This window comes from Mercenaria mercenaria, unplaced genomic scaffold (assembly GCF_021730395.1).
Source record: "Mercenaria mercenaria strain notata unplaced genomic scaffold, MADL_Memer_1 contig_4847, whole genome shotgun sequence".
Lineage (NCBI taxonomy): Eukaryota > Metazoa > Mollusca > Bivalvia > Venerida > Veneridae > Mercenaria > Mercenaria mercenaria.
In genome coordinates this window covers 35,235-63,050 of record NW_026463108.1, presented here as the reverse complement: position 1 = coordinate 63,050, position 27,816 = coordinate 35,235, and the positions used below count along the sequence as shown (strand labels likewise).

The 27,816-nt window shown below is 35.7% G+C and overlaps 1 long non-coding RNA gene across 1 annotated transcript; it reads right to left on the bottom strand.

Moving 5' to 3' along the window:
• Window positions 1-21,486: 21,486 nt before the first annotated feature.
• Window positions 21,487-27,573, bottom strand: LOC128554219 (uncharacterized). The gene is made up of 3 exons (XR_008369553.1): window positions 27,402-27,573; window positions 22,150-22,250; window positions 21,487-21,866 (listed from the first exon to the last, which is right to left on the bottom strand). It is a non-coding gene; the product is annotated as an uncharacterized LOC128554219 (long non-coding RNA).
• Between the last annotated feature and the right edge of the window lie 243 nt (window positions 27,574-27,816).

Here is a 27,816-nt window from a genome sequence, read left to right as displayed (position 1 = left end):
GATCTGAAGACGTGCTATTGATTGACTCGTTCTGACGACCCTTCCGCTACCCAGTCAGAGCCTTGGTTTCAACATTTTGAAGGTAAAAGTAGAAGTTTAAAAATTCTATATTTAGCCTGGATTTTTCACGTTTATAATAATAATTCTTATGACGATGAGAGGTATCATATGTCACGGTATGGACTTGGTCACGTAAGTGGAGAATATATGTCAGGCAACCGGTTAGCTCAGTCGTAGAGCACTCGCCCTGTAAGCGATGGGTCCAGGGCTCGAGCCCGGACTAACTGCACATTTTTCTCACCGTGTGATTTACGAAGCTATTTTGATGGTTCAGCCAAATGCTTGTTGAAACGATTCGTCTGACTGGTTCAAATAAATATAGATTTGCGTAAAATATAAAAAGCAATATCGGAAATCCAAATCTACTGAAAGATGAATGTGAGTAGGTCATTAAACAGCAATAAACTCAAACAGATTGAGTTTGTGCATTCCTTCGGGTGCAGCGCGCATCAAAATGGAAACTTTTCTAACATTAAAAAGTTTACCCATTTGTTTAACAAAATATATGGCGAGGCTAAACATGCAGTAGCAGAATTTACTGTCAAACGATAACTTTGAAGTTGTAATAGGAATACTCGTACTCAAGAAAAGGTTTGGCAAGAAACAAGAAATGGAAAATCTTAATCATAAAGAATTAATGAAGATACCACCAGCAACAAAGTTGGGAGCCTCCGAATATTTTAGTTGCTTTTGAAAAACATGTAGAAAGTTTGGAAGTTTTAAAGGAAAACGTGAACTAAAACGTATTTGTATCTATGATGATAAAGTTGCAGGAAGATGTTTTACTTGAGTTCAACAAAGGAACACAAACTGAGTGGACGGTACTTCAAAAATACGTTGTTGCTTGAGATAAAGCAGAGTGTACATGTGAAGAAAAGATGGAAAGTGAAAACTTTGCATTAGATCGACACTGTCCAAAGACAGTGTACAATTTAAAAAACGGAGCTAACAATTTAAGAAACCCCAACTTTTTTCGAATCCAGCTGGTTATACGGAGTCACTTACTTGCAAATATAAATTCAAGTTCTTATGCACAGAAAAATTCTTAGATCAATGCAGGTACTGTGCAGAACATCACTGGGTTGGTGAATGTCCAAAATACACCAATGGTAAGAAAATAGTACATCAAAGGAAACTGTTTAAGGATTCAAGGTCAGGTGGCAAAATAGTGTAAATGTAAAAAGGCGTGTGTTCATTGTGCTGATTTTAAAGTTTGTCATCTCCAAAGAAATTTTAAAAGGAAACTTTAAATGTAGCCTTTGGTGTACGTTCCTCTGCAGGAAGTAAATGATTCGCCTAGGAGTGATGAGGTAGAAAATGCAATGGTTTAGGTTCTTCTGGGGAAATGGTTCATATGCAAACTGCCGATACGGTAGAGAAAAATAAAAAAAAAGATAAATCTAGACAACTGCTTGATTGTGGCTCACAGAGAACTTATATAACGCAACGTCTGCCTGAACATGAAGGATTGAAAAAGGAAAACGAAGAAAAAATAAAAATAGCAACGTTTGGCGTAAACCAGCAGTGATAAAGACATCATCGACAACACTTTGTTTGAAACTGAACAAAAGTCAGTATTCGACTATAAGTGCAAGTATAGTGCCGGTGATATAAATAGACACATAAAAAGGAGACAAAAGTAGATTTCACCTAAAGGAAATTTAAGTCATCATGTGAATAGTATCGCCCTAGCAGATTCAATTTCAGCCAAAAACGAAAACACAACTATTGATTTACTGATACGGAATGACTTTTACCTTGATTTTATCCTGTCCAAGGAGATAAAGATACAACCTGGTAATTATCCTTTCCCATCAAAACTTGGATGGGTATTGACGGGACGAACAACAGAAACTGACATAGATTAAACAAACTTGCTTATACAGACATATGGGTAAAATAAGCAAACCTACTGTTTTTCAGAATTTTAAAAGTGTTATTTCAACAAATTAGACCTGGCCTTACAGACTTTTGGATTATGAGACCATACGTGTAACACAGAAGATGAACATGTTAAGAAAACATTTATAGAGACGCTAAAATTTGAAAACCGCAGGTACCACGTGACATGACCTTGGATGAAAGACGAACAAATATTACCAGTAAATAAAGAACTCGTGTTTGATCGATTGAAATCATGTAATAAGATACTGAGGAGGAAAACTGTACTGCCGGAGAAGTATAATGCTATAACACAATAGCAGTTAAATAAAGGAGTAATTGAAAGGGTAGATGATACAATGAAGGACAGAAAACAACAATATACACCAAACAATGCCGTCTCTAGTCCTTAGAAATCAACAACAAAAATACGGGTAGTTTATGACGCATCATCTAAAAGCAATTGACTTTAGGAGTCAAACCAAGCCTGCAACATTTTCACTTATGTCGTGTTCGGCGACCTGTTGTTTTCCACTTTTTCTATTTTAATGAGTGGATTAATGAGGGTTATTAATGAGATTGATAGCTCTTGCCAATTTATTAATCAGATAAAGATTTAAGAATACATATTTTGTCGGGAACCGTTTCGAATGATCGCAAGTCCTTTGTTCTTAGCGCAACAATTACAATACACTTAACAGTACAACACAGACATAGCAAGCTCACAATTAACTCTGACATATTTATGGGTAATGTCATAAGCAGAGCAGTGTGTGTGTGTTTGGGTTTAACGTCTTTTTCAACAATTTTTCAGTCATATAAACGACGGTGTCTACTTGTAGCAGTGAGCATGATACCCCACCCAGTCACATTATACTGACACCGGGCTGACCAGTCCCGGCACTATCCTCTTAATGCTGAGCGCCAAGCGAGAAAGCTGCTAGTACCATTTTTTACGTCTTTGTTATGACATGGCCGGGGATCGAACCCACGACCTCCCGCACTCGAAGCAGACGCTCTACCACTAGGCTACCGAGGCGGTCATAACCAGGCAGAGCCGATACAGCTGAAATGCAATATTACCCGAGTACAATAGAGTTATGCAAGAATGCCTCAATGAATCTGCGCGAGTGGTTATCAGATAGTGATGAGTTAAATCAATGCATACAAAAACACGACAAAACTGAATTGAAGGAAATACATATTTAAGGAAACATATTTAATCATCAAATAGATACTTTAGCAGATAAACAACCAAACTTGGTAGCGAAATAAGAATACTTGATTGACAATTTTATTTTTGAAAACGATAACCTCTGTGTTTGACTTATAAGACTTGTTTGTTCCTGTTTTGTTGAGGGAGAAGCTTCTACTCCCAGAACTACGGAGCAGAAAAGTTGATTGGGATAAGGAAATTAGGGATGAAAACATTCAAGCACTGTGGTCTTATATCAATGTGGATCTCAATAATAAATCGAATTGTACTCTGCCAAGGTACACTATTAAAGAAAGGACTGGTGACTGTGAACAGGAGCTACTTTTCATATACGATGTTTCATCAAACTCATACGCTACGTCAGTGTACCTTCATCAAACAAGTCATGGCATATCTAAAACCGATCTAGTATTTGCAAAAACAAACACATCTAGCCCCATTCAAGGGAGAAATGACAATTTAAATATTAGAGCTGATGACTGTTATGATAATACTATATGTGAAAAAAAATGGTGGATTGAAGCATCGTGGCTAAAGGAACAAGTTAATAAATGGTCCCAAGATGATGAGGTTTCTTTATTCCGTGTTTAAACTATAATTAAATAAACACACAAGTACGTCGCATGCGTTGAAGGGGATGGGGTAGGTTTGAATGCATACTGATTCTGGATTTGATAAAAAAAATCAGTTCAAAATTAAAGTGTTGTTTTGAAGCAGACAGTACTGCCATATTAAAAAAAGGAACAAGTGTCTCTATTTTAATCTGATTAAATACAAACTGAAATCTTTGAATATCTGGGATGTGTTTCAAAGTAACGAAAAACCCGTTCCTCACAGCTATTGTAACTATCTTCCTGTAAACCATAATATTTTCGTCTTTATTGAGACAATTAACTCCATGGTGAACAATCAGATACGGTTAGCTAGTTTTATTTCCTCTCATGATGGCGGAAGTTTTCGTATTTCACCGGTTCTCTTTTTCGAAACTCACGTTAAAAAAAGGAAGACATTTTTTTTACTTCCTTGACTTTTATGAATATATTAAATTGCACCCAAACACTATGACAGTTCGGGAATTATATTAACGATGATGTAAAGCATTTATCAAAATAGTTTTATCAATTATCTTACTTAATAGAAAAACATATAAAGTTTGGTAGTAGATCATATCGGCCTGTACGTGAATTTATTATCTTTTTATCACGTTCCAGTTTTTCTTATTGTTAGTACCATAAACGTTTGTTGTTTTGTTTGTGTTTTTTGTTGTTGTGTTGTTTTTTTGTCATACAGAGAGCTTGAAACTATTATTTAAACATTCAACACATGCATTTGGTGAGCCCTGTAACGGATATTTAAAAATGGTTGATAGTCCGCATGATAAAAAAAAAAGCACCGTTATTATACAGACGTCTCTGCGATGATTTTATACAAAAATAATGATATTACACGCTCAGTTAACGTAGTCCTCGGGCATAAATGTATTTTATATGAGCAGTGTATTCTGCTCTGATAAACATACAGTGATTAAAAGACGTGATAGTTTTAAAATTCTATTTACACGAAATAAACAAAAAAAAATCATACATTAAAAAAAATCATACATTATTGTCAATAATGTATGATTTTTTTTTGTTTATTTCGTGTAAATAGAATTTTAAAACTGACAATAATGTATGATTTTTTTTGTTTATTTCGTGTAAATAGAATTTTAAAACTATTAAAGGCAAATAAAGTACTCCTGGGGTATTTATTAATATAAAAAAAACTTGTCTTTAAATACTTGATACATTGAATTGTACCATGTCCAGATTTTACGTGGATAAGATTTGTTTTAAACAAGACGTGTGCTCATAGAATACAGGTCCACCCCGCTCCAGCGCACACACACGTTGACACGCTTATGGTACTGTACGCAGTTTCGCGACTCTTGGTGAAATATTTTTTAATACATATGCAACATAAACTTTTAAGCACTTTATGTGAATTTTTCACTAAGTACAGGACCATAACTCTGGCTAGCTGAGTGAAATCCAAAAGAGAACACCGGGTGCACAATTTTACATGCTATATAACAATCCTCTAATGTTTTATGACTCTAAGTCAATTGCTTTCTGAGATACATGCGATACAACCTTGTATGCCATTTATGATTATTACGGCAATTCAAGAGCCATAATTCTGGTCGTTTAATGCATATTTATGATATAACTTTGGTCTTGCTGTACGAGATCCCATTTAAAACACCAGATGCATAATTTCCCGCACTGAATAACAGTCCTGTGAGGTTTTATGGCTCTGGATCAAATACTTTTTAAAATATGCACGACCCAAAATCGGACGAACGGACAGACGGATGGACAAGGGCAACTCTAAACGCCCCCTGCCCACCCCTATAAAAAAAAGTTAGGGGCACAAAAACTAGTAACCCCTTAGCAACTCTTAAAACTGATCTTACGATATGTAACTATTAACAGTTTCATGTAATGTTACTTCTAAATTCGTGTTTAAAATATCTTATTGTATCAGTAAAATTTCCCTTAAAATTTTGTCTGCTTTTTTATGTTAAGATACAATATTCCCCCAAAACTGAACCTCTATTATGTCCCTAACAATTCGTTTATCATCCTTTATGATTGAATGCGTATCATATGTAACTTCAAAAGCATCACACTGAGGTATCGCGGGAATAATAATGGTTGCACATCGATATATATAATCTGAGAGTATCGCATAGCTTAGAAAATACCATTTCTCAATAATTTGCTTTTGGCACTTTTGCATATGCAGAGTACTATAAGTTACAAATAATGTTATGGTATTTATCCAAATCCATTTTCTTTGCTCTGATTTATTGATGAAAACCTAAAACTAATTTTAAAAATAGTTTACACATCTCATGAATGGTCCTCAGTAAAATTGCAAGAGAGAATCTGAATATCTACCAGCATCAAACGTCACAGGGTATGGTTTGAGGCTCTTCCATGTACAACATTTAAGAAAGGATAATGCAATAGATCGTCCTTGACTAATCTCGTTGCGCTACCTACAAATACCTTGACTCTTTTGCGGACAGTTTCAGCAACAACAACAAAAAAACAACAATAACAACAACTTCCCATTTCATTTACGTTTACATGAAGGGTGTATTTAAATGTTGGAAATATTAGGTTTTTAAGCGAAAAAGGGAAAGTTAAGGGTCCCAGAGGTGGTTAATAATTATACATAAAAACATAATTAAAGAGAAATTAATTCCTGTACATTTGTAGGCCTATATACGCAGTCAAGTAGTTTCCCGTGTTACAGATTTTATACTAAAATTTGCATTCACTGTAATAAGAAAATAATCAAATCGCCTTTCCGTAATTTCAATTTTCTTCACTTCTTACAATTTAAACCTTTTGCTACATGTAACATATTGCATAAATTTTGACTTCGTGTGGAACAATACGTTACATAATTTATCAAAACACATCATTTTCGTTTTGTCATGATACTTAAATATGGCATTAAGATAACAATTTAGTTTAAAATACACGTCATTCATTACACTATATAACCATTCATCTATTTCCATGCAAGTTTAAACACTTAGTTGAAGACACAGTTTTGAAAATGAATACTTAAAACTTTGCACTTATAATAGAAATTGACATCATGAGGTGTTATAAGCATTTTCTTTGTCTCACACGTGCATTACTACACGAGAGCTGCACTGACGCTATATGATAAGGATTTAAAAGTCGACATAAAGCAAAACTTTTAAACAAACGATCAACATTGTTTGTTATTTAAAACCTTATCATGAAGGAGGAAATTGCAAGAAAATAAAATTACATAACATTACAGTAAAATAAATCAAAAGATATAATTGTCTTTAACGAAGATTACATTAAATTAATGAATTCATATTTTTGCCAGAAATGGCATTTACTTCAATCAAGGACAATTAATGAATTTAGATAAGAGAAAAATTCTTATTCGGAGTTAAATTTGTATCATAACAATTACGTATTCAAACCACATGTCAAAATCAAATGAATAATATTATTTGTCCGTTTCAAAATGTCCTTAAAAATGCAAAATATAAAAGTACTCACAAATATTTTTTCTAATGAGAGATTTTAAAAATAACTCTTGAATAAATTAAAATGCACTTTTATATTTATAATTGATGTATCGTCTAATTACGACATTTATCACATACATTTTCGGATTTTCCACCTCCGTAGAAAATAATCTTGCTCAGCCGTGCATATGATAGCTGAGCTAGCGGTGAGTGCGTCAAAGTACAGTTAGATATGTGAAAAAAGAAAACAGATCGTTCTTAGTTGGCAGTTACTTGCGGGGAACAGGTTTGTACTGGTGCCAAATCCAGGAACACTGGTTAGGCTAACTGTCCGCCGTTACATGACTGAAATACTGTTGTAAAACGGCGTTAAACCCAAAACAAACAAAGATCATTCTAATACTGTCGTGTACCGACGAGTCGAGTGGCAAATGACGAAATCACAGATCTTGGTTTCTTTTCGCATAGGCCTGCGTACAGTAGAGAAAGGTAGCTTGGTACACTTAGATTCGAAAATTTTGGGCACGGCCAGGCTTACATGTAGCGAGTCGCAATATTGCACTTCCACAATGAGCAGAATCAGGGTGGCCATTTTATAAATTGCGTGCATGTTTTGTGCTTTCAATTAATGAAAGATCAGGACTCTCATACAAGAATACAGAAAGATATCAAAACGAAAGTTTTACACCATCCATTAAAATAGCATGCCAAAATAACCAATTTTGCACTTTTTGAACAGCCTGCAATGATCCCGTTGCAGGAACTATGTCCAATTGTATTGGATTTCTCAATTTAATAGTCCCTACTGAACTACAGGATATAAATGGAATTGGGGCCAATCCATCTCGTTTTTTCACAAAATAGCAAACATTTTCCTGAGTATCAATCAACAAGCACGGAACCCTTCTATGATTTGAATTTCCCGCGCCAAGGTGACTCAGCGATTCATACAAAGCTAGCAGCAGTTAGTTTTACAACTGACATCAGAATTTTACATGTATCAGCTGTTTAAATTTTCCTAAGAAATAACAATGATCATTATCTCTCACTTTAATTTACAGACATCCAAAATCACGAAGTTCTAATTATTACAAATATTGACGGGGGTAAAAAGTTCGAAGCGTACCCTGCTGGTTACAACGCACTAAATAGCTGTTCTGCTTAATTCTATATAAAATTGACATATTTCCAATGGCCGCAGCAGACATCAGGACCCATTTTAAAATTCTGCAACTTACATTTTCTTGAAGAATATTGTCAGTGCTGAATAAAAATCAAAAGAAAAGAGGGGGTCATGTTTGATGCAAGAAAAATATTTTCAGTCAAACACACAAACTGCAAAATCAGCTAAAAATGAGACTCCAAATTGTAGTGGTGGTATATGATCTAAGTTTCCATGAAAAATTCTGTCATGGTGTTATTTCAGTATAAAAGTGCTACCTCCATGTCAAGCATAGATCTGTCACGTGATTTCAGCAAAAATACTGCAAAGAAAATAAGGAAAGTAACTCTTCAGAGCAAAAAAAACTGAGGACTGTTTGAATCCGCCATTATAATGCGACTACCATTTTTTTCGCGCCATTTTCCTATTTAGTGTCTGTATGCCTGCTACCAAAACTTAATGGAGTCAGTAGACGCTTGCAGCTTACAGATGACCCAAACGTCTCGCTTATCATTTTAAATGATGAGTAGACTGGAACCCATGTTTACTTTCTAAGTTTCAGAGTGTTAGTCTCACAACCAGTCGGTAACCAGACTAAATGATGAATAAAATGTCATCCAGTGCTTGAGATTAAAAATAAGCGTCGAATGTATTTCTTTTGACGAAAAAAAGAAAACAAATAAATTTTGATTGAAAAAACGAATCACATCGCGGCCAAAGGTTGGTGATATTTTTAAAAGCCATATTTGTAACCAGCTTTAAATTCTGTTTTATTTACAAATCTTGAAAATCATAAAATAGAAATAGATAATGTTTACGAATTCATAAAAAAATGTTTTGGAGTTAGGTAAATTTCGGCCGATATAGTTTTTCTCTGTAAGAAAGTCTGGTCAAATGCTTTTTTAAATTCTTTTTTCTTTTGAATTGTGCAAAATTTGTACAAAGTTATGACGTATTTTTCATTCTTCCGTACCAGAAGTCTACCACAGCAGTCAAGGTTGATCAGATTCTTCCAGGATTAACTATTTCACGTGACGAGCATTTAAATCTCGAAGGTTTTTTTTTTTGTTTTTTTTTTTATTGGTTTCATTGTTTCTTAGGACCGTTTGGTGGTGGGTCGAAATTCAGCCCCGTTCCCCTCTCCAAAAGTATGGATACTTCCAGTAGAAAAGGCCACAATAATTGCGTAAACTTTCACGTAAAGGACAATTGGATAATATGTTTATTTCGGTGCAAAATGATACCACAATTTATATAACAACATTAATATAAGTAATGTGTGGTGATTGAATGGATCATTTTGGACTGATGTTGTTTAATAAAGATTGTCCTTTGTGACATTTTCATTGTTTTGCAACCGAACCAACAGCTAACAAAGGAACAATGACATTTGTTGTTGTAATGATCGATTGATGAACTGATCTTATCTTTAAACTTGAACACTGTTAAGCTTAACATTTGAAATGGTAAAGTTATTGATTACAAGAGGACTTACGCATATATCATAAGCCCTTTAGAAGCCTACCATGGCGACCATGTAAGCGTGCCTTCCCCGACTAGGTGGAAAGGTAAACCACATCATACACACAACACGTAAGAGGACAAAACTCAAGAAGCGCCACAATAAAGTTCTGAACAAACTTTTGATATAACAGAATTAGTCCAGGCGACTGTTTCTAGTGATGCAGCTTTAAATGTACTAACTTCTACTACGGCTCAAATTTTGAAATCGTTAATGAAAAAAAACTCTTTCAGAAAAATAAAAACGAACCGTCTATTGAAAAACAGTCATTAGAAAATTAAAAGTCAATGTTCCCTTACTGAAAGAGCGAAGAATGAAAACAGAGAGTTAATGGCGTACGAGTAATCAAAGAAATCAAAGAACAGTTAACGGTTTGGATATAGTACATGTAACGGTTTGGAAAGCAGCTGAATTTCTCGATAGGTATCACGATTGATAAAACCAGATACAACTGCAGTAATCTCCTTCACAAATTTCTGTGTTTTGACTGTCGTCTTGTATATAGATGGAATAATTCTAGTGAATTAGATTTTTTGGCGAATCACCGAGAATAAAAATGTAGGGAAAGAACTTAACTGAAGGCCATAAAACTAAATATGAAAGCTAAAAGACAGAACGGTGTATAAACGATTCGAAAATTAACATTGTAAGTATTTATTACTAATTCGTAAGAATGTGTCACGTTCATTAGAAGGGTTATTTCTGGAATCATTTTAAAAATGAAGATTAAATCCTGATAGATAGGTCAAAACGACTTTTAAAACATGGGGTGTAAGTTAATTTGAATGTCAGACCGTTGCAAGGCATTCATTTAAAATGTTAGTGATTTCAATCACAAGCCAGCCGACCGTCTCGATGATGATTTGATCTAGAATGATTTCTTTTAAAGTTTTTTTAGAACAGCGATCATTTAATGAATAGAAACTAGGCCTATATTGAAAAAAAGTTCTGTTTACGGTCTTCCCTTAGGTTATCAATTTAAAAGAAGCCCCGCCGCTCTCCACTATACAGTTTAACTTTTCGCAGTTACAAAAGGATTTTGAAGAATACATGGCTATGATACACGCTTAAATTCGTCGGCTTCGGCGGGCGTCCCGATTTGGTAATATTTTGTATGTAAGTTGTTATATCAATAACCTCTGTCGGGAGTTCTTTGAAACTAAATACAATTGTTTTCTGTGATAAGCTCAATGTATTGTATATGTTCCATAACTCTAGTTTGCTTTTTAAAAAAAAAGTTATGCCACTTTTTTATTGGGATTTTTTTGTAACATTTTTGTACGGTCGCCGGAATCTTAGAAACGACTAGTTGGAATGGATTAACATTTCACATACCCATTCACATGCAATGTAAAGGGTTTATATAACTCTTTTGCTTTGTCACAAAGTTATGCCATTTCTTCAACATGACAAATTATAGTTGAGCTTTTTATGTAATTAAGTATGCATGTTTCACTGACCACTTTCAAGAATGAAATGAAACTTCACAACTTCAGCCGTTCCTCTGTTACTGGCGTTTTAGACTGGAAAAGTTTACTGTTATGTTTTAGAAATGAAACTTATAAAAGGGCAAAATATCCAAAAAGAAAACCACATTGTAAGACCTCATAAAGTTTGGTGAGTATAAGCCTTGTTATGGAACGGTGGAACACATAAAACGGTGATAAGGTAAACAAGTTTTTGTTAGTCACTAAATATTCAACCGTACTTTTGGAAGACCTAACATTACCCCTATTGCAGATATCGTGCAACGAGGATACTTCTTTGGGCAAGAGCTAACGCAGATTACTTAAAAAGTTGCGTCAGCGTGTATAAAACTAAATATGTCCTTGAGGAATTTTTGCAATATAACGTTTTCAATTTTAACACATTCTTTAAGGTAATCTTGTCCAATTCAAATAATATGGACAAGACTGTCTTCCAAATAGGCATTATATCTGTTTGATTTACCCTTTAATATTTAAATGCAAAAGTAAAATTGACAATTCATATTTATCAACAAATGACCTTTCTTCAAACATATGGGTCTCTATTCAAGAAAAAATCTAACAAGTGATTGATGACTATGCTTTCTTGGAAGATATATTAGAACATGTGCCACTAACTGATTATAAAATATAACAAGAGGACCATGATGGTCCTGAATCGCTCACCTGTTACCACATGACCCAGTTTTGAGTATGACGTCGTTTTTTTCTATTATTTGACATAGTGACCTAGTTTTTGAGCTCATGTGACCCAGTTTTGAACTTGACCTAGATATTATCAAGATAAAAATTCTGAACAATTTTCATGAAGATCTATTGAAAAATATGGTCTCTAGAGAGGTCACAAGGTTTTTCTATTATTTGACCTATTGACCTAGTTTTCGAAGGTATGTGACCCTGTTTTAAATTTTACCTAGATATCATCAAGATGGACATTCTCACTAATTTTCATGAAGATCTCATGAAAAATATGGTCTCTAGAGAGGTCACAAGGTTTTTCTATTTTTATACCTACTGGCCTAGTTTTTGACCGCATGTGACCAAGTTTCGAAACTGACCTAGATATCATCAATGTAAACATTCAGATCAATTTTCATGAAGATCCATTGAAAAATATGGCCTCTAGAGAGGTCAAAAGATTTTTCTAATTTTAGACCTACTGACCTAGTTTTTAACCGCACATGACCCAGTTTCAAATCTGACTTAGATATCATCAAGATGAACATTCAGACCAACTTTCATGAAGATCCATTCAAGGGTATGGCCTCTAGAGAGGTCACAAGGTTTTTCTATTTTAAGACCTACTGACCTAGTTTTTGATCGCAGTTGACCCAGTTTCAAACCTGACCTATATATCATCAAGATAAACATTCAGACCAACTTTCATACAGTTCCCATGACAAATATGGCCTCTAGAGAGGTCACAACGTTTTTTCATTATTTGACCTACTGACCTAGTTTTTTGATTGCACGTGACCCACTTTCGAACTTGACCTAGATATCATCAAGATGAACATTCTGATCAATTTTTATGGAGATCCATTCACAAGTATGGCCTCTAGAGAGGTCACAAGGTTTTTCTATTTTTAGACCTACTGACCTAGTTTTTAATCGCACATGACCCTTTTTCAAACTTGACCTAGATATCATCAAGATGAACATTCAAACCAACTTTCATGTAGATCCCATGAAAAATACAGCCTCTAGAGAGGTCAGTAGGTTTTTCTATTATTTAACCTACTGACCTAGTTTTTACAGGCACGTGACCCACTTTCAAATTTGACCTAGATATCATAAAGATGAACATTCAGACCAATTTTCATTCAGATCCCATGAAAAATATGGCCTCTAGAGAGGTCACAAGGTTTTTCTATTATTTGACCTATTGACCTAGTTTTTGAGCGCACGTGACTCACTTTCGAACTTGACCTAGATATTATCAAGTTGAACATTCTCACTGATTTTCATGAAGATCTCATGAAATATATGGCCTCTAGAGAGGTCATAAGGTTTTTCTATTTTTAGACCTACTGACCTAGTTTTTGATTGTACGTAACCGAGTTTGAAATTTGACTTAGATATCATTAAGGTGAATATTCTGACCAATTTTTATGAAGATCCATTCACAAGTATGGCCTCTAGAGAGGTCACAAGGTTTTTCTATTTTTAGACCTACTGACCTAGTTTTTGACCGCACGTGATCCAGTTTCAAACTTGTCCTAGATATCATCAAGGTAAACACTTAGACCAACTTTCATACAGATCCCATGAAAAATATGGCCTTTAGAGAGGTCACAAGGTTTTTCTATTATTTGACCTACTGACCTAGTTTTTGACGCCACGTGACCCAGTTTCAAACTTGACCTAGATATCATCAAGGTAAACATTCTGACCAATTTTCATGAAGATCTTTTGATATATATGGCCTCTAGAGAGGTCACAAGGTTTTTCTATTTTTAAACCTACTGACCTAGTTTTTGACCGCACGTGACCCAGTTTCGAACCTGACCTAGAAATCATCAAGAGGAACATTCCTGACCAATTTTCATAAAGATTTCATGAAAAATGTGACCTCTAGAATGGTCATAAGCAAAAGTTTACGCACGCACGCACGGACGGACGGACGGACGACGGACGCTGCGCGATCACAAAAGCTCACCTTGTCACTTTGTGACAAGTGAGCTAAAAACACTACTTAGAAACAAACATTGTCATCTTAAAATTAGCAGTTAAAAAGGTAAGTCTAAACCGCAAACATTCAAAATACAGTTATCCAAAGCGATGTACTCTTGTTATCCAAGCAGTTACATTTAGGGCTTTACTACACTCCACATTTTGTGTCCTTGTGGATATTTAGGTGTTTTGTACGTGTCACAGTTTATGCATACTTATACTAGAGATTATTATCAAGTATATTCAAAACCAAGTCGAAGTATTTTGAATTTGCTAACAATAAAAATTTAATTACATCTGAGTTTCTATGAGTTTAAAAGACAATTATGTGCTAAACAACTTTCAGTCCTCAATACTAGCGTGGTGATTACTTCTTTGGACATTTCCATGGTTACTCAACAGAGTGTGGTAACTGAATTTGAGAAGATGTAGGAAATATGTTTAAGAACTTACATAATCTTTGTTTTGAGTGGTCATATTGAACGGATCAGAACACACGGCTTCCATTGTAGTTGTCCAACTCCTAGCGTAGATATCACTGTCATTTCATTTCAGTCTGATATTTCTGTGGACGGACCATAGCGGAAGAAACTAGAGTCGCGGACTGAGACTACTTACCATACAGTTTCAGATGACCAGGAGTATACGAGCGACGAACAACCCTTCGATTTTATGCTACCCCGCTTGTTAGAGACAAATCTATAGACAAGATGACTGTTAGTATTTGAAGTAGAACAGAAAATTACAGTAGATTACATAATTAGGTCCAAAACAACTAGTCAAGCTATAGACAGCAAGTGTCAGAACATCTGTAAAGTCAGAAACTGAAAGGTTAAAAACAGCATTTGCTTGGCAGTAAAAATTAAATACTGTAAACTTGACGTTTTCAAGGTGTTCCTATCAGTAGACATGTCAGAACATGTATATGATACGGTCACACGTTTTTATATTTCATTTAAACTGTTTGGCTGTAGCGTTGTTCTACGGGAGTAAGTGACCTACTTCCAAATGACAAGGTTCGATTTTCATGAACTAAGATCGCAGAAACACCAACATGACTCCCATCAACCCACAGTTCTGTTTGTTTCGACGGGTCGAAATATGCCATGATCTTATCACTGACTTATGCATTTTCCAGTTGATTAAACGCTTTATCTTACTGTGTTGTCCATTCAAATTGCTGATTTTGCTGCGTTAAGCGTCTGAGGGGTTCTGAGACTGTAAAGTAATTTTCAATAAATCTTGACACGTAATTTGTCATTCCAAGGAAAGAGCGAACCTTGTCCTGATTTTTTGACGTTCTTGATAGCAGTAATTTTCTCAGGATCTGGTGATAACCCGATTAAGAAAACACATATCCGAAGAATTTTATTTTCCTTTTTCCGAACACACATTTTGCTTTGTTGAGTGTCAGATTTCTGTCTTGCGGCCTATGCAGAAGCGCTTCTAAGTTTGTGCAATGTTCTGTTTGTGTATTCCCATAAATGATTTTGTCATCTGAAATGTTCAGTACACCATTTTATCCATTTATCACTTGCCGTATTTCTTTCTGGAAAATTTCATGGGCCACACTTACACCAAAATTTAACCGTTTGTACCTCCAGAGTCCAACATGACCTGCATACAAAGTCATATTTCTAGATTCCTCGGAATTTCGAGCTGATGGAACCCTTTATAAAGGCCCGCCTTTGAAAACACGGTAGAGCCATTTAGTTTCATTATTATCCACTGTAGGCACGACATGTCTTTCATACTTCAATGCTAGATTTACCTTTCTCATGTCTACACAAAGTCTGACCTCATTCGGAGACTTGGATTTCGGAGCAACGACCAAGTTCGAGGCCGAGGGTGTCACACCCGTGACGTTTTCAATAACGTCAAGTGTTTCAAGTTTCTCGAGCTCTTGTGCAACTTTATCACGGACGTAAAATGGAACTCGTCTAACTGGCTGGGTGGTAGGTACTACACTTTCGTATATATGAAATTTGATATTTTTATACTTTAATTTTCCAAGCCCATTAAAGAATGGTTTATTTTTGTCTTATAAGTCTCAATACTTCTCATTTTTACTAGATGTAATCTGTTTGACTGATACGATTTCAAGCTTCACAGCGGTTTCATAGTCTATCAAATTTTCCAATGTCCGTTCACAACATGAAAGTATATTGTTGCGAATTTAGGACCCGATTCTATGACACATACAGATTTCTCTTTTATAGACAATGTTTTTGTTTTCTGGATTTTCGGCTTTGGTTTCATTCTGTCGATTAACGACTCGTCGAGGATATTCAAACTACTTCCTGTGTCAACAAGAAAAGTCACATTACACCATTCACTTTTAAGTTTACTTTTGGCATTTTTTGTTTGAGATTTTCTTTACAGCACTAAGTCCAAAAGTCACATCCATTTCAAAACTGGACTCATTTTCATTGATAGTTTCATAGCCATTCTTATTTTTGGATATTTCGTGTAGTTGTCCTTTTTAATTCTTTCGTTTCCGTCATACCGCAATGAAATGGTTTCTTTTATGACAGTAGTTCCATTTGCGTCAAGGGCTGGACATTTTCTTGCATGTGGATAAGTTTCTATACTTCTGTTTTTCTTTTCTTTCTGACATGCAGGATTGTCTAGTTTCCGTCGCTGGGAATGATGTGTCTTTATTTTGTTTACTGGAAGACTTTCAAGTTCATCCATCGCGTATGCTTGTTTTTCCGCCATTTTCATACTTCTTGCTAAAATTAATCTTTCAATTCCTTTTCTTCTTCTAAGTACTTAATTCTTAATTAATTTGATACGCATTCTTGTATTATCTGACTTTTGATTTCACCGTCCTTGTCACTAAATTCACAATGTTCCGCCTTCTGTCGTAGTTTCGTTACATACATGTCTATCGTTTCGCCTTTATTTTGTTTTAGATTTGGAAACTCAAATCTTTCGAATTCTTTGTTCTTTTTCGGCGTGAAATAGTCATGAAGCGCAGATTTTGTTTCTGTATAATTGTCGTCAGCATTTCCAAAGTTAAGCGTCTCGTATATTTCAATTACCTAATCTCTGAAGAAGTGTTATAATGTTTTCTTTTATTTTTGTCTATGTTCATTCCCACAAATAAATTCTCTAATTTCGCGACATATTTATTCCATCTAACACGTGCAGATTTTTCATCAGTGTAGACTTCAAATTTCGGACATTCCGGTATGCTAGCCATAATTTATTTGTTCACAAATATCTGTTGTTTTGTTGAAATGATTTAAATGTATGATTTGTATTCCATAATTCTTCGAAAAGCACGCTTTATCCTCGTCGCCAATGTAATGTTCTAATTATACATGAACATTTCAGACTAAAAGGGATTTGTATTTTAAATGACTGACCCAAGACGGGATTGTATGATACTACGTGTATTCACTACGGATGATGATATAAGTTAACTGATCTACAGTATGATACAGGCGTGTATACATTCTTAGAAACAGGCACGGTATACGCTAGTGCAATGCAGCAGGGAGGAGTTACATTTCATGAATGAGTGACCTTTATAATACCTAGACAAGACGAATTTTTGATGCATGGCCTCAAAGAAGCCGCAATTTCTTGGTCCTTAAAATGTCTTAGACATAGAAATATGGAAGCTGTCTATGAAGTTAAATGTTTAGTAGAAAAAATGATTATAAAATTGCACCACGTAAAATTATGATTGGTGCACGGTGATGTTAAGATTCCGTATCATCAATACTTCAGATTTATACGTCATTTATTTAGGACAGGTGAAATATCAGACAATTATCCTTCTGCATGCCATACAACATCTAAGGAATTGTTTTACACTCAAACTAGATGACCTTGGACAACAGGTCAAGCTCGACAGGCGTCAAAAGGACTAACAGCACCAAGTTTTGGCCTTTGACCTCTAAGTATGGCTTTTAGGTAGGGGTCTCTGTAAAGAAATTTAGTTCTATCTAACTCTTTCTGTCTAAAAGTTATTTTAACCCGAGTTATGTTTTGAACCTATGTGCACACCGGGACAGCAGCTACTAGCAACAAAATGTACCAAAATGTAAATTTATACCACTGCATCACTAAAAAGAAACAGTAACTAGAAAATGTTTTTGTAAAAAAGCGCATGTCTCCCCCAATTCAAAGTCCTATAGGCAAGAAGTCAATAGGGGTCAGGAGCGAAAGTCAAAGAGACACTGATGGTTGGCTGCAACAGGGATCATCTACTTGGCACGTCCAGTCATCCCGCTAAATTTCAACATTCATGGCCTAGTGGTTCTCAAGTCACTGTTCAGGCTCCTGTGACCTTGACCTTTGATCAAGTGACCTCAAAATAAATAGGGGTCATCTACTCTGCATGTCCAATCATCCTATTAAGTTTCAACATTGTAGGTCAAGTGGTTCTCAAGTTATTTCCAAAAAATGATTTTACATTAACAGGCCACTGTGACCTTGACCTTTAATAGACCGACCCAAAAATCAATAGGGGTCATCTACTCTGCATGTTCAATCATCCTATCAAGTTTCAACATTCTGGGTCAAGTGGTTCTCAAGTTATTGATCGGAACTGGTTATCAATGTTCAGGCCCCTGTGACCTTGACCTTTAATGGAGTGACCCCAAAAACAATAAGGGTCATTTACTCTGCATGAACAATCATCCTATGAAGTTTCAACATTCTGGGTCGAGAGGTTCTCAAGTTATTGATAAAAATGGTTTTCCATGTTCAGGCCCCTGTGGCCTTGACCTTTAACAGAGTGACCCTAAAATCGTTAGGGTTCATCTACTCTGCATGACCAATCATCCTACGAAGATTCATCATTCTGGGTCAAGTGGTTCTCAAGTTACTGACAGGAAATGGTTTTCAATGTTCGGGCCCCTGTGACCTTGACCTTTCACAGAGTGACCCCAAAATCGTTAGGGGTCATCTACTCTTTATGACCAATCATCCTATTAAGTTTCAACATTCTGGGTCAAGTGGTTCTTAAGTTACTGACCGGAAATGGTTTTCAATGTTCAGGCCCCTGTGACCTTGACCTTTAATGGAGTGACCCCAAAATCGATAGGGGTCATCTACTTTGCATGTACAATCATCCTATGAAGTTTCAACATTCTGGGTCAAGTGGTTCTCTAGTTATTGATCAGAAATGGTTTTCAATGTTCAGGACCCTGTGAACTTGACCTTTGACGGAGTGATCCCATAATCGATAGGGGTCATCTATTCTTTATGACCAATCATCCTATCAAGTTTCAACATTCTGGGTCAGGTGGTTCTCTAGTTTTTGACTGGAAATGGTTTTCAATGTTCAGGCCCCTGTGACCTTGACCTTTGACGGAGTGACCCCAAAATCAATAGGGTTCATCTACTCTTCGTGATCAATCATCCTATGAAGTTTCAACATTCTGGGTCAAGTGGTTCTCTAGTTATTGATCGGAAATGGTTTTCAATGTTCAGGCCCCTGTGACCTTGACCTTTGACGGAGTGACCCTAAAATCAATAGAGGTCATCTACTCTTCATGACCAATCATCCTAAGAAGTTTCAACATTCTGGGTCAAGTGGTTCTCTAGTTATTATCGGAAATGGTTTTCAATGTTCAGGCCCCTGTGACCTTGACCTTTGATGGAGTGACCCCAAAAACAATAGGGGTCGTCTACTCCAACAGCCCTACAACCCTATGAAGTTTGAAGGTTCTAGGTCAAATGGTTCTCCAGTTATTGCTCGGAAATGAAGTGTGACGTACGTACGGACGGACGGACGGACGTTCTAACGAAACGGTCTTTATGTGACTCCCCCATTGTTCTCTCTATTGTTCTAACAGTCACATAAAAAGAAAAATAGTCACATAAACAGAACGGAATGAATGACATCAAAGAGAAAGTACCGTTATGCAGTCACTTAACCATCATTTCGCGGGCACGGAAGGACGGACGGACAGGACAAAAACAATGTGTCTCTTGGGGGAGACATAACTATGATAACTGTTTTGTAAAAAGATTTTTTATTCAGTTAGCAGACGTCTTGGAATGTGAAATATAACTTGATTACATGTGTATAATTTTTACACGGGTCGAAAATCTTGTCGATTCAACTTCCGCAAATTTCGACCAAATGCTTTAAGGCGATCAAGAGATTATCTTCAATGGAATATTAGGGTTTTACATAGAGGATAATTGTTGGTTTCGGTGTAATATCACGTTATAATTTCACCGAGTGGGCACCAAAAGTGATATTTTCACGAGTGGCGCAGCCACGAGTGAAAATAACAACTTTTGGTGTTCACGAGTGAAATTACCGTGATATTACATCGATACCAACAATTTTTCTGTTTATTTTATGTCTAAAACTCTACTTTTGTTGTGTTTATTTCAATAAAATGTCGAAATTTGCGGGAAATTTTATCAGGAAGCATCGCAAAGATGACGTCATTTTAACGACGTCATCGTCATATTGTTTCCGGCTTTCAGTACGCTCGGTAAACTTTTTGACGTTAATCCGGGTATCAGATTTGATAATTTTCACTGAGTGGCCAGTGAGTTTATCAGGATATAATTCACCGTTATATTTCGATAAACCACCGAAAAACATAAAATAAATCTCTATAATTTGTCATACACACAGAGTTACAAACTGCCGTTATAAACCTGATAAATTGGTGCCTATTTTGCAAAAGTCCCACACATACTCCTATCATTCCAACACAAAGAAAATTATTCTTCATTTAAATCAAAGTTATCACAGTAACTCTGAATCCCAGTTTTGCAAAGTAAAGGTACTGATCTACTAGATTTCGGCTAAAAATGATCTTTCTTTAACTGTTTGGTCTTAGTATGAACGTTAGAAAATGAGTTTTCGTTTCTAAACTATCTTTACTTTTTCATAAAGATATGACACTTTTTCGACTTGGCAATTTTTAATATAATCTACTCTTGTTTCTGTTGCAGGCACCTGCTTACACAAAAATATTTTGTATTGTACTTTGCAAATTCTTCCGATGTGGAGATCTAGGTGTACCAATATTTTCCGAAATGCAACTAGCATAAGGTTCTTTAGATAAATGAGGTTTAAATAGACAGCATTACTTAGTTCTGGGTCATCAATGCTTTAAAAACATCCATAATTTCAGCTTTTTGTTTAAGAAATATTGCAGAGCTGTGTTTTTAACAGTGTATCATGCGGAACCATCGATTAAGCTGCCTGATACAATGTATATCTGCTCTTTACCATACCAAAGACATATTTCCTAAACCATTTAACTTATTTTTAAATCAGTAATAATAAATAAGCAGCGGCCATAAAGCTTTATTATTTTAAGCCTTTATTCTGTTTTAAGTAGCATGTAAATAAACACTGTGCGCATCCAGGATAATAAAATTGTTAAACTGATCAAATTTAAGTGTATGTATCATATCATCTTGTTTCGTGGCCATAACTATTTCGATTTTGAAGATGTAAATATCAAATGTTTTAGCTGAACTTGTGGTTTTTTTTGTTGTGCTAGTTTTAATTTTTACATGTTTTATGGGGTGTATCCGAAGACGTCACTAAAAGACGCGAAAAAGACATGAACGCACCTTTCAAAACCAACTATATAAAGACGTGAAATTAAAGAAGTCATACAGACGTGAACGCACCTTCCAAAAGCAACTAAAAATACACCAAAAAAAGACGTCTCAGAGAGACGTTATAACGATCAAAAGAGATGTCTTTTGTTTGCTAAGAAGGTTTCAAACGTCTCTGTAATATTTATAGATCGAAAGGGAAATACTATTTTACCTCCTTGGGGAATGCACAATGGACAATCAACCTGGAAAAAAAAATGAAAAATTACATATAAGGGAAGCAATTACATAAATCAAGTATATGGCATCACACAGAATTATCTCCCTGACCTAACAATATAACTACAAAGATACAAGTATAAAACTATACGTAGCGAGTTATTTGCTCATAAACAATATGTTGTATGAAAACAATATTTATTGTTATTTTAGCAGTTGCATGTTTTATGAAGAATCAAACGTATTCGGATGAAATTGTATATGCCTGTAGTGTACATGTAATAAATTATGGTCCATGTACATACATACTTTTACACATGCATGTGGTTTGGTAAGGTAGGTAGTGGTGGTCTTCGATCCTTACTTTGCCTATGACGGAGAAAATGAATGTGGTTAACCATCATGGGGTCCTAAAATATAAACAAAAGAGTTCAGTTTTTGTATTTACTTATTTTCAAGCATGAAAATACTATCCGTGTTACTGTAAAATCAGAATAAATGAAAACTTATCAATAACCTTTGAAAAAAATGAAATACATGAAATAAATATCATACAAATTTGGTAAAATTGTATATAATCATAGTATACAACACCTAAATAGTGTTCTTAATTTTTTCAGAGTACTGTACGTCTATATACAGTTCCAAATCCTCTCATTTGTTTCACAGACACCACGGGTCAGCACGCCCACCACCATACACACCTCTCCTCCTCCCCTGCAAACTTTCAGCATTATAACACGTACTGAGCGTATGACAATCCTTTCCTTTAAAAAGCATTGGTGATAAGAAAGTGCATTTAAATACATGCTGAAATTGTAACAAAACCCCCGTCTTATGATCACATCTACGCTCAGTACGTGTTATGCATGTTGGCACTGACAAGGGAGGGTCAGGTTTAAGACCCCAAGTGTGTATGATTTTGTTTTACAAAAGAGTAAGCTTTTGATCATCCGGAATGTTCTTTCCAGGGATCGTCTTCTGTCGACAGTAAATTATAACAATTTGGCCTTGACCTTGATTCAGCTAGCCCTGTAGGCAACTCTATCATTAGTTTTTCTACAAGCTACAAAGTGGCCGAATTTCATATCAGTTTCTATATCCAAACTAGAGTAGGGCCTACATGTGATAAAACGAACATAGTTTCCTCTATTTCTAGTAAGGACCTCGTTTGTGGACAAGCACTGTGTACATAATACAATGATCATTATTCAGAGCTCAAACACCTAACCTTTATTTGTAACGTTGACCTTGGGCAAGCGCAATTGAAACATAGGCTCTGTGTTTCCATTTTGTTTCCAGTTATGAAATAATATGAAAATAAATATTATTATAGTTCAAACATCTTTTTTTATCCAATGATAAGCGAAGGGTTTTCAAAAAATAACCAACTTATTTTCATATTATTTCATAACTGAAAAAATTGTTTCACTTAATCATGAAGCAGTACAAAATTAATGGGTATTCATTGTTCCACCTACTATGGATTTTTTACATTCAGGGAGGCGGAGCAACTGCCAAAACAGGGACTGCATACAAGAAAAAATGTGTCTATATTATGAACGGAACAAGTATGTGCTTTTACTTCTTTTTAATGCAAGCTGTACTTTCAGAGTTCAAGGTTTTACTTTTCTGCACCTTTCACTCTTTGTATTATCTCCAAGATTTTAATACAGCATTGACCGGAAAGTGCACTAATTGTTGCTATTTATATATACCTCCGCTGGTCAAAGTGCGTTGACTATGTATAAATTTTGAGCAAAAACAGCCGACAGTGGTTATTACTTTGTCTTGTTTTATTTTTAAGTTAGATCTACCTGCATATTATGTTTTCATTGAATAAGAATGTAATATTGTGTTCTACAAACTACTCGATAAGTGAGTCGTCTACTATGTATTTATAATTACATCCGCATGATTTTGTGTACAAACAATGTTGGCCACACTTCCCAGGGAAATTCAAATTCAAATCTTAAACTTTTTCTCAGAGTCATCTTTGCAAAATAAAACAGAAACATATTTAGTTTGTGGTTATAAACATTTCCATCAGATAGATAATATTCAAAACCGCGCAATGAGGTACTTTATGGGCGTCCATAGATTTACACCCGTGCTTGCAATGATAGGAGACACGGGATGGTTACCAAGCCGATATCGCCGATGGTCATCTGCTCTACGCCTTTGGAATCGTTTGGTTTGAATGGACAATGAAAGATTTACGTACAAAGTGTTTGAAATAGATTATGGAAAGTGCTGCAATAACTGGTCTAGTGATCTTAACCGTTATGTACACATTGGGATTAAATACTAGTTTTGACAACTTAACGCCGGTTAATCTCCCATTTGCTCGATCACTGATTAGTAATTATTATTCAAACATTTGGTCACGTTTCAAAGTTGAGGACATATAGACTTTTTAAATCAGAATTTAAGACTGAGGAGTATTTATGTCTAAACCTAAGAAAAAACGAAAGATCGCTGTTAGCACAATTCAGGACTGGTATTTTACCTCTGCGTGTTGAAACAGGTCGATATATTGGTGAACCAGTAGAAAACAGACTTTGTACACTTTGTGAATCCGGGTCCATTGAAACAGAGACACATTTCTTATTAGAGTGCAGCTTATATAATTCTATAAGACGTGAACTATTTGAAAATTTGCTTTAACGGATGAGCTAAGACTCGCACAACTGATTGTAAAATTTCCACGAAAAGTGTCCATTTTTATAGTTAAGGCATATCTTTGCAGAAGGAACCACATATATTCTTAACACTGATCGCTAGAGCTGATATAATTATGTAGACAAGAAAGATATCAATGTTGTATATGCTATACAATTGCTGTATATATTTATCTTATCTATGTTTATTTTGTTGAATCGTAGTCCAACCACTAGATTTTCACACGAACCTGAATCCTTTCATTCCGTACTTACTTAAACCATGATTATTATGTTTCATGTTTTGATATGGCTTCTTGTATATAATGATTATCTGATTCGGTGTCTTATAGGTCCATTGGGCCGGGTGCTATCCTGTTGTATATATAAGTATGTGTTATGATGAAATTGTTTATGCACACGTCACAATAATAAACAATTTACTTACTTACTTATTTTAATAAGATATTGTAAAAAGTCATTATGTATAAATGTGCAAATTAAAACAAAAAATCTTTCTACGGATTTAAGGTAATTTGAAAGAAGGTTCCCTGTGTGGTTATGTCTTCTTGAGTTGATAAAAAGGGGCTTTTAATTATACGTCGGTTATAGATACACTTATGGACTTTCTAATGCATTAAGGTTTGCCTTCACTACGCTACGCTCCGTTTCGGCAAGCTTAATAATTAGAAAGTCAATAAATGATCTATAACCTATACATACAGATGCTTTACAGTCCATAAAATAAACAAACGTGTTTGTAAACATGGACGGATCCAAACGGAAGAGGAAGAAGCATTTATAGAAATATTCCGATGGCAAAATACAGTGCCGTAGCCAGACACAAATTTTAACCGAGGCAATCTACGGGGGTGCTGGGGCATGCTCCCCCCCCCCTCCCACATAATTGTTTTCCCCATGACGTCTCTGGTGCGTTCTGGGCACTCTCTAACTGTGTTACATCACAGTAAAAAAGTAAAAATCGTTCTTTTACCCCTATTTATCTCAGTTACTTTCATATTTTAAGAAAAAATACATTGATAACTTGTAAGGATAACTGGGGCTTTATCAAAATAAAATCAGAAAGCCATCAGTAAAGACATACAACAACATGTTATTTATCAGTTTACTAGTAGTTCATTACTTTATAGCCCGAGAGGGGATAGGGGAGTGCGGGGAGGGGGGGGGGGCGGTTCTGTCCATGTTGGGGTGTGGGGGCGGACTCAGGTGGTCTTCCCTAGAAATTTTTGAATTACCCTTCATTTTAGGGGGTCAGGGTCACTATTCCTAGGAAATTTTGAAATATAGATACGAAATAGTGGCATATATTGCATTTTTTGGTCTAAATGTTGAGGTACTGTAGGAGGAACCCTCTCATTTTAGGGGTTCAGGGAGCTCTTTCCCTGGATAATTTTGAAAAACAGGTATGAAATGGCAGCCTTAGGTGCATTTTTGGTCTAAATTTTAAGGAATGGAAGATGGTTTCCCCCTCAGTTTAGTGTAGTCAGTGGCTCTCTCCTTGGACAATTTTAGAATAAAGATACGAAATGGTGGCCTGTGGTGCATTTTTTTTTTTTTTTTTTGTATAAAATTTGAGATACTTTAGGGGAAATCCCCTCATTTTAGGGCGGTCAGGGGCTATCGCCCTGGAAAATCTTGAAATACAGGTATGAAATGGTGGCCTCTGGTCCATTCTTGGTCTAGATTTTAAAGTATGGGAGGGGTTACCCCCTCCCCCCACCCCCTCATTTTAATGGGTTCAAGGGTATATCTTCCTAAAATTTTGAAATATAGATACGAAATTGTAGCCTATGGTGCACTTTTTGGTCTAAAGTTTGAGGCACCTTAGGGGAACCCTCTAACTTTAGGGGAGTCAGGGGGTTCTGGCCCTGGAAAAATTTGAAATACAGATACGAAATGGGGGGCCTATATGGTGTACTGTTTGATCTAAATTTTGAGGTACTGTGGGAGTTTCCCCCATCATTTTAGTAGGGTCAGGGGCTCTCTTCCTGGAAAATTTTGAAATACAGGTACGAAATGGTGGCCTATGGTGAACTGTTTGGTCTAAAGTCTAAAATACTTTAGGGGGAACCCTCTCAATTTAGGTGAGTCGGGGGGCTCTCGCCCTGGACAAATTTGAAATACAGGTATGAAATGGTAGCCTCTGGTGCATCTTTGGGTCAAAATTTTGAGGTATGGGAGGGAGTTTTCCCCTCATTTTAGTGGGGTCACGGGACTCTTTTCCTGGAAATTTTGAAATATTGGTATGAAGTAGAGCTAGTGGCCTCTGGTGCTTTTGGGCTTAAATTTGATGATAATAATAATAGATAATTGGGTGCAATTGGTCACTTCTCAGTCAACTTGGTTTGGTGGGGGGGGGGGGGGGGGGGGCACGGGCCTCCACGGCCTGGCCACTGAAGCCGGACCTGGCAAGGCTATCAATATGACTGCTAGGATTTCTGCCTCACCTTGCCTCAATAGACAATAATGTCATGAGGCAAATGATATTCTGAAATATTCGAATGATATTAATATACTTTTTTGAACTTTTATAACTGAATTTTTCATCAGTGTGATAGGCCTAATTTTACTTCTTTTTTTTTTTTGCTCCTCAAAATTTTAACCGAGGCAACCGCCTCGGTTTGCCTCAGTGTGGCTACGGCGCTGAAATACAATACATATCCGTAGCCCTGACCAACCTATAAACCGGGCAAGTCTATTTTATAAGTACATCAACACGGCTGACCCATTTAAACGAGCTGTATAGTAGTCGCAACCTGACCGCAATGGTTGACCTTAGGCTGATTATTCATATCGATTATTTCATTGTAGAAATCAAGGGTGCTTAGGGTAGCCGTTTATATTTATATTAAATGAGTTTGTATATAGCGCAGTATTTACATTTGATCAGTTAAAACTCTCCAATAGTACACTAATTTATATTTACACAAATTTATATTTCCTTTATCTCGTGCAGCTCGTGTTTTACGTACACTCCTTTTCAATAATAGGTTGTGCCTTATTATGAATTATAATGCAAAGGTCAACCATCGGGGTCAAGTTGCGTCCACTATTTTTTTTTATAACTTGTGATCTATTTATAAACAGACGAAAAAAACAAACGGTTTATTTAAAGTAAATGGATTTCCGATATTAGTTACTTGAATTAGACTGGAAATCCGTTCTATTTTAAGAAAATGATATAAATAGTTGTTTACGACTAATTCTCATGTGATTCGATAACATATAGTCTGTCAGTATTTTACCTTATAAGGTTAGTAAAGGTTACTAGATAATTGAAACAAACTATAGACGT